The following is a 7,500-nucleotide window of genomic DNA, read 5'->3' as shown; positions in this document are numbered from 1 at the left end:
CAAGTAGTAGAAGTCTAAGTACAAGTACAAGTAAAAGGTGAAGTAGAAGATGAAGTAGAAGTATAAGTAAAATTATAAATAAAAGTAGAAGTAGAAGTAAAGGAAGAAGAAATAGAAGAAGAAGTAGAGGAAGAAGCGTAGGAAGAAGAAGAAGAAGAAGTAGAGGAAGAAGCGTAGGAAGAAGAAGAAGAAGAAGAAGAAGAAGAAGAAGAAGAAGAAGAAGAAGAAGAAGAAGAAGAAGAAGAAAAGAAGAAGAAGAAAGAAGAAGAAGAAGAAGAAGAAGAAGAAGAAGAAGAAGAAGAGAAGAAGAAGAGAAGAAGAAGAAGAAGAAGAAGAAGAGAAGAAGAAGAAGAAGAGAGAAGAAGAAGAGAGAGAAGAAGAAGAGAAGAAGAAGAGAGAGAAGAAGAAGAAGAAGAAGAAGAAGAGAGAAGAAGAGAAGAAGAAGAAGAAGAAGAAGAGAGAAGAGAAGAAGATAGTAGAGAAGTGTAGAAGAAAGTAGAAGTGAGTAGAAGTGTAGAAGGAGCAGGAGAAGGAGCAGGAGATGAGAGGAGAAGAGAAGAAGTAGACGTAAAGTAGTAAAGTATAGTAGAAGTAGAATAGAAGGAGAGACGAAGGCGAAGTGAGAGGAGGAAGGGAATGAGGTTTAACATTGTTTAATTTTCAATGATTTTGCATATATATATATATTATATATATATATATTATATAAATATATATATATTCCATTACAACATTGAGCTCATGAGGAATTGGGTTATCAGACCTGCAAATAAGTGCAGGTCGCTTCATTCCAATGTAGTACTCGATCGAGGCTGTGAGTTACAAAATCGGCCCATTTGTTTGGAACACTCTTCTCGCATCAACAAAGTTTTTCATGGTTGAAAAATATTTTAAATGTTCACAAGTTACGGTTGAGATTTTTAAGCTGAGCTTTTATAAAGTGCAATATTCACTAAACGTGCTCAAAGCGCTTTACAAAGGGTCCCTAACCAACAGCAACATGTAACTTAAAGAACGAGACATGACATCTGTTAGGCGATAATACATTATTTTCCGACATAGACAACTCTGTTAATGGCCAGGTACTCATTTTACACATGAGTACGGTGAGAGAATGTGAGTAAAGAGTCTACTCCAAGGGCTCAAATAACTATGCGCCAAGCGAGGCTCTAACCCATGACCTTCCAATCCGAAGGCGAGTGTCATACCACAAGACCACATAGCCGCACCATAATCGTATCTCGTACGTCACGTCATTCCGTTTTTGGGGTTCCTTCCAAACCTGCTTAGTACTACGAAAAACTCGTAGAAATACGAATTATTTGCTCCAGCTACAGAGCTGTATAGGTCTCTTTGACTCAATAGATATTGTTGTTGAAAAGGAAATTTTAGTTCCTTAGGACCTATAAAAATAAAACAAAATTCCCTTTATTCATCCCATACGGGAAATTTTACTCTAGGCTCTATTCCAAGGGAAGACTTGAATAACCCAGGCATCAGCCGCAGTGCAACGCCGCAAAATTGAGCTAGGGCGAGGTGACTTGCTCAAGGCCACACAGCACAGCGGCGAGTGATCGAACTCGATACGTTCGGGTACGAAGCAAAGACCGTACCGCTGAGCCACGCTGCCCCCTTGCTCCTTTGGAGCATTTTTGGGCCATGCTAAAAACACATTTTTATTTGTGAATCTATTTAAAGTGAATTTTTTCTTCTCTTGGAAACTACGAATTTGTTATTAATGTTTTTGTTTTTAAGGGTTTTACGGCGCTTGCAACACAGATCGTCTCAAACGGTATTATGTCGGAACGCGCCAGATGCGTAAAAGCCAAATTTAATGATTAAATGGTCAAAAATATAAATTATTGGCATTCGCACCCTAAACTATGGTATCCATTTTCCACAATAAATCATACAAACTCAACACAAGTCTGATATTTCTGGCTATAAATTCAATGTTTAACACCTTAACTAACCCGACTTAATACCGTTTTCAGGCTAAGGTTCACAGATCAGCGCCAGTAAAAAGGATGAAACTTGGATAGTAAAAACATTCTAGATGTACAATTAAAAGGACAAGGAAAAAGTAAGACAAATGGGAAAGGGTACAAAAAGGGAACAGATGTAGATTCCAAGAGCACACTATCAGTGTACTTAGTTTGAGATTACCTAAATGTTTCACCAAGACACCAGTACAAGATCCCACTCTTAGTGGAATACACTCAAATGTTTACAAATCATATGTTAAAAAATAGCAGTTCATAAGAGAGAGATAGTTTACAAGAAAAAAAAATCATCTCCCATAACTTTAACTATACATTCAACTGTTTCCCTCCCAGCCAAGGACTCCAACCAGGGTCATGACAAAACTTAGCAATCTCATTCCAAGACAAAGACAGAAAGCAATTGGAAAACAGATACAGGGGGATAGAAGACACAGCAAGTACCTCCCTGCCCACAATGGGAGGTCGGGAACCCCGCCCAGGTACAGGGGGATAGAAGACACAGCAAAGTACCCCCCTGCCCACAGTGGGAGGTCGGGAACCCCGCCCAGTTACAGGGGGATAGAAGACACGGCAAAGTACCTCCCTGCCCACAATGGGAGGCCAGGACCCCCACCCAGAATCTACGAATTTTTGAAATTTCAAGTCGGCAGCAGCAGCTCAGCTTAAACTGTTTGCCCAAGGGATATAACTTGTGTCATTAAATAATTCTCATTAAATCATGACAGAGTTATATGCCTTTGTTACTCTCCGTGGCGGCAAGGCGTGGATGTGAAATGGCAGTGAGTGAGTGGCGTGACTTAATACGCTTTAACAGTCGTAACGTCACTTCCCTCGTTATGACGCATGGTAACCTAGTAACTGGCTTTAAACTATCGGAACAATGGTGGACGCCCTTATGAAATATTTCTCCGACGAGCATAAAAGCGTATCCAGAGGAATAAAAAAAACATAAATCTGATCATGCTTTGACTTTTACACATTCTGATTACATGACATACGAAAAGTTCTAGTCAGCATGAAGAATACAAAGTACATATTTTCTTTGTTTAGAACCACGATTGCCGTCGTTGCCGGGCGACGTGACATCAGACTATTGAATCCAATTGCAGGTCTGTTTTTGTTAAGGATTTTTACGGCACTTGCAACACATTTAGCTCATATCAGCGCCAATAAAAAGGAAGAATATAAGATAGTAAAGACATATTAGATGTACAATTAAAAGGGCTTGAGGAAAAATGTGAGATAAAGGGGAATGGTTCAAATAGGGAACACACTATCAGTGTACTTAGTCTGCGATTACCTAAAAGTCTCACTCAGACACCAGCACAAGATCACACTAACAGGAATACACTCAAATGTTTACAAATCATATGTTACAAATGAAAAAAATAACAGCACATAACAGATTTACAAGGACAAAAAAAATATCATCTCACAAAACTATAACTATACATTTGACTGCTTCCCTACCAGCCAAGGACTCCGGCCAGGGTCAGGACAAAATCAAGTAATCTCATTCTAAGACAAAGACAGAAAGCAATTGGAAAACAGACACAGGTGGATAGAAGACACAGCGAGCACCTCCTGCCCATATGGGAGGTCAAGTACCCCATCCATAATTGCAGGTCTGGTAAGCCAAATTGTGATGGGCTCATTGCTGTAATGCAAATTAAATAATCTCAACCTAATGCAAAATCGTGACCGTTAAAACAATGTTAAATCTAGTCCAATACTTGCGTTAGATTATTAGACCTGTAAATATGTGAACGTCGATTGGCAGCATTTTTGTTCCTAAATATTTGTTGTTTTTTTAAAAAGGGTTTTACGGTCAGATCAGCGCCAGTAAAAAAGAAAGAAAATGGGATAGTACAAAGTTCAAGAATTACAATTAAAGCACCCAAGAAAAAGTAAGACATAGGGGAACTGGGAACAAATAGAGATCAGATGTAGATTCCAAGAGCATACCACCAATGTACTTAGTTTGAGATCACCTAAAAGTCTCATCCGGACACAAGCACAAAATCCAACAAAGAGGAACACACTCAAATGCTTACATTATACATTAAAAATAATAAATATAATAATACATAACAGAGAGATGATTTACAAGGAAAAATTATATCATCTCCCAAAACAATAACTATGCATTTGACTGTTTCCCTCCCAGACAGGACCAGGACAAAACCAAGTAATCTCATTCCAAGATAAAGACAGAAAGCATATTGGAAAACAGGGGATAGAAGACGCAGTATGTACCTCCCTGCCCATTATGGGAGGTAAGGAACCCCACCCAGAAGTTGGAAATGAGATATAGGGTTATAGAAGTTAGAGAAAGTTACATCCCTGCACTCTATGAGTAGTCAGGAACCCCATCCAGCCCCAGCAGGTTTTATGGAACCATATTTCCACCACATTCAGTATCAAACGCCTGTTAGGCGTTCGTTTTATCCTAACACTCAATATCCGCCACTGATGTAGATCAGGGTACTCATTCACACTAGAGTCAAGTGGGGCTCAGTGTGTTAAGTGAAATGCCCAAGGCCGTCGGGACCAGAATTTCCCACGGCACAAACACCAATCCGGCCACTGACCACGCTTAAATCGCTGGACCACCGAGCACTATGATACACGTTATGTTTCATGTACCAGACTATTGTCTTTATTTAAATTTAAAGAAAAAACAGTACCATGTGAAAATATTTCTTGGATATAACGTTTATTGCAACAATAATTTCAATTTCAATTCAATAATATGAAAAATATGGTATTTAAATCATTACAGTGAAAGCACATTGTATGGTGTAATAAATACACAAGAAAAGAAGATCAAGGGCACCAAATAAATATTAGAAAGTTGACCGTTATCAGCGCCGTAGCCAAAACAGCCAATGGTTGTTTTGTTTTAATGGTTTTACGGCACTTGCGTCACATGTTTGTTTGTTTGTTTGTTTTTAGGGGTTTTAAGGAGCTTAAATTATATCAGCGCCCGTAAAATGGAAGAATATGGGATGGTAAAAAGTTCTAGAAAAACAATTATGTTTTGTTTTTGTTTTTAAGGGCACTTGTTGTTTGTTGTTTTTTTTGTTTTTAAGAGTTTTACGTCGCTTGCAACACATTTAGGTTATATCAGCGCCAGTTTAAAAGGAAGAAAATGGGATAGTAAAAAGTTTTAGAATTACAATTAAAGCACCCAAGAGAAAGTAAGACAAAAGGGGAATTGGGAACAAATAGGGATCAGATGTAGATTCCAAGAGCACACTACCAAAGTACTTAGTTTGAAACCACCTATAAGTCTCATCCAGACACAAGCACAAAATCAAACAAAGAGGAACACACTCAAAGGCTTACATTATACATTCAAAATAAAAATAATAATACATAACAGAGAGATGATTTACAAGGAAAAAAATATCATCTCCCAAAACAATAACTATGCATTTGACTGTTTCCCTCCCAGCCAGGACTCCGACGAGGGCCAGGAGAAACCAAGTAATCCCATTCCAAGACAAAGACAGAAAGCATGTTGGATAACAGATATAAGGCGATAGAAGACACAGTATGTACCTCCCTGCCCACTATGGGAGGTTAGGATCCCCACCCAGTAAGGGCACTTGCAACAGATTAAGGTCATATCAGCGCCAGTAAAAAGGAAGAAAATGGGATAGTAAAAAGTTCTAGAATGACAATTAAAGCAACCAAGAAAAGGTAAGACAAAGGGGAATTTGTTCAAATAGGGAACAAATTTAGATTTCAAGAGCACACCGTACTTAGTTTGAGATCATCTAAAAGTCTCATCCAGACACAAGCACAGGTCCCCACTAAGAGGGATACACTCAAATGTTTACAAATCATATATAATACATAAACAAAACATAACACAGTGCATAACGGAGAAATGATTTACAAAGAAAAAAAATATTATCTCCCAAAACTAACTATACATTTGACTGTTTCCCTCCCAGCCAGGATATCCGGCCAGGGCCAGGACAAAACCAAGTAATCTCATTCCAAGAAAACGCCAGAAAGCGTGTTGGAAAACAGATACAGGGGGATAGAAGACGCAGTAAGTGCCTATGGGACTGATTATGGGAGGTCAGGAACCTCACCCAGACAAACTACTATGATTGAGTTTTTGTGACCAAAAATATATAGGCATACGACTGAGCATTCATAATATAATATGTCAATAATAAGAATGAATGGTTTAAAAAAACCCTACTATGATTTGTATCTATATCTCACTTTTTGTAATTTTTATATCAAAGAATATGCAGTGTAATGTACAACTTATTATTACTTATAATTTAAGGAACACTTGGTCCCTTTTATAGCCCTATTACAGATATGATAAATTTTAAAAAATTGAGCTTTTATATAGAGCTAGCGCAATATTCACTAAACGTGTTAAAAACGATTTACAAGGGGTCCCTGGCAAACAGCAACACTTAACATTTAGGACGGGACATGACGCCTGTTAGGCGATATTATTTTTTTTTTCAGACAGAGACAACGCTGTTTACGGCCTGGTACTCATTTTACACCTAAATACGGTGAAAGAATGTGAGTAAAGAGCCTTTTCCAAGAACTCAACTATGCGCCGAGTGAGGCTCAAACCCAGGACCTTCTGATCCGAAAGCGAGTGTCATACCACGAGACCACATAGCCAAACAATTCACCAATTTGACAACTCGTATTTCAGAAGAATAAAAAATCATGAGCGTAGAATGGCGATTCATCTATCATGTTTGGGTTTTTTAAAAATTGTTTTTATGGGATTTACGGCGGCGTTTGCGACACATTTAGGTCGGATCAGCGCCACTAAAAAGAAGAAAATAGGATAGAAAAATATTCTATGTTTTTGTTGTTTTTATGGTTTTTACGGCGCTTGCAACACATATAGGTCATATCAGCGCCAGTAAAAAGGGAAAAAATGGGATAGTAAAAAGTTCTTGAATTACAATTAAAGCACCCAAGAAAAGGTAAGACAAAGGGGGATTAGTTCAAATAGGAAACATGTAGATTCCAAGAGCACACTATCAATGTATTTAGTTTGAGATCACCTAAAAGTCTCATCCAGACACAAGCACAGGATCTCACTAAGAGGAACATACTCAAATGTTTACAGAATCCATAACTAAAAATACATAGCAGAGATGATTTACAAGGAAAAAAATATCATCTACCAAAACTATAACTATACATTTGACTGTGTTTCCCTCCCCGTCAAGGACTCCAGCCAGGGCTGCGACAAAACTAAGTAATCCCATTCCAAGACAAAGACCCAAAGCAACTCGGAAAACAGATAGAAGGGGATAGAAGACACAGCGTGACCTCCGGCCCTCCATGGGAGGTCAAAGGACCCCGCCCAGTATCATGTTTGGTTGCCAAGCACAATCTCAAATAAGGACCTGAGAGCGAGAGCGGGAGTGGGGTCTCATTAAAGGAGAAGATGGCAATGGTTGGGGCATGTCTGTCGAAGACCTGATGACACACTAAA

Source organism: Berghia stephanieae, chromosome 11, assembly GCF_034508935.2.
Source record: "Berghia stephanieae isolate SIO BIC M18660-M18661 chromosome 11, UCSD_Bste_1.3, whole genome shotgun sequence".
In the NCBI taxonomy this organism is placed as follows: Eukaryota; Metazoa; Mollusca; class Gastropoda; order Nudibranchia; family Aeolidiidae; genus Berghia; species Berghia stephanieae.
This window is presented reverse-complemented; position numbering follows the sequence as displayed.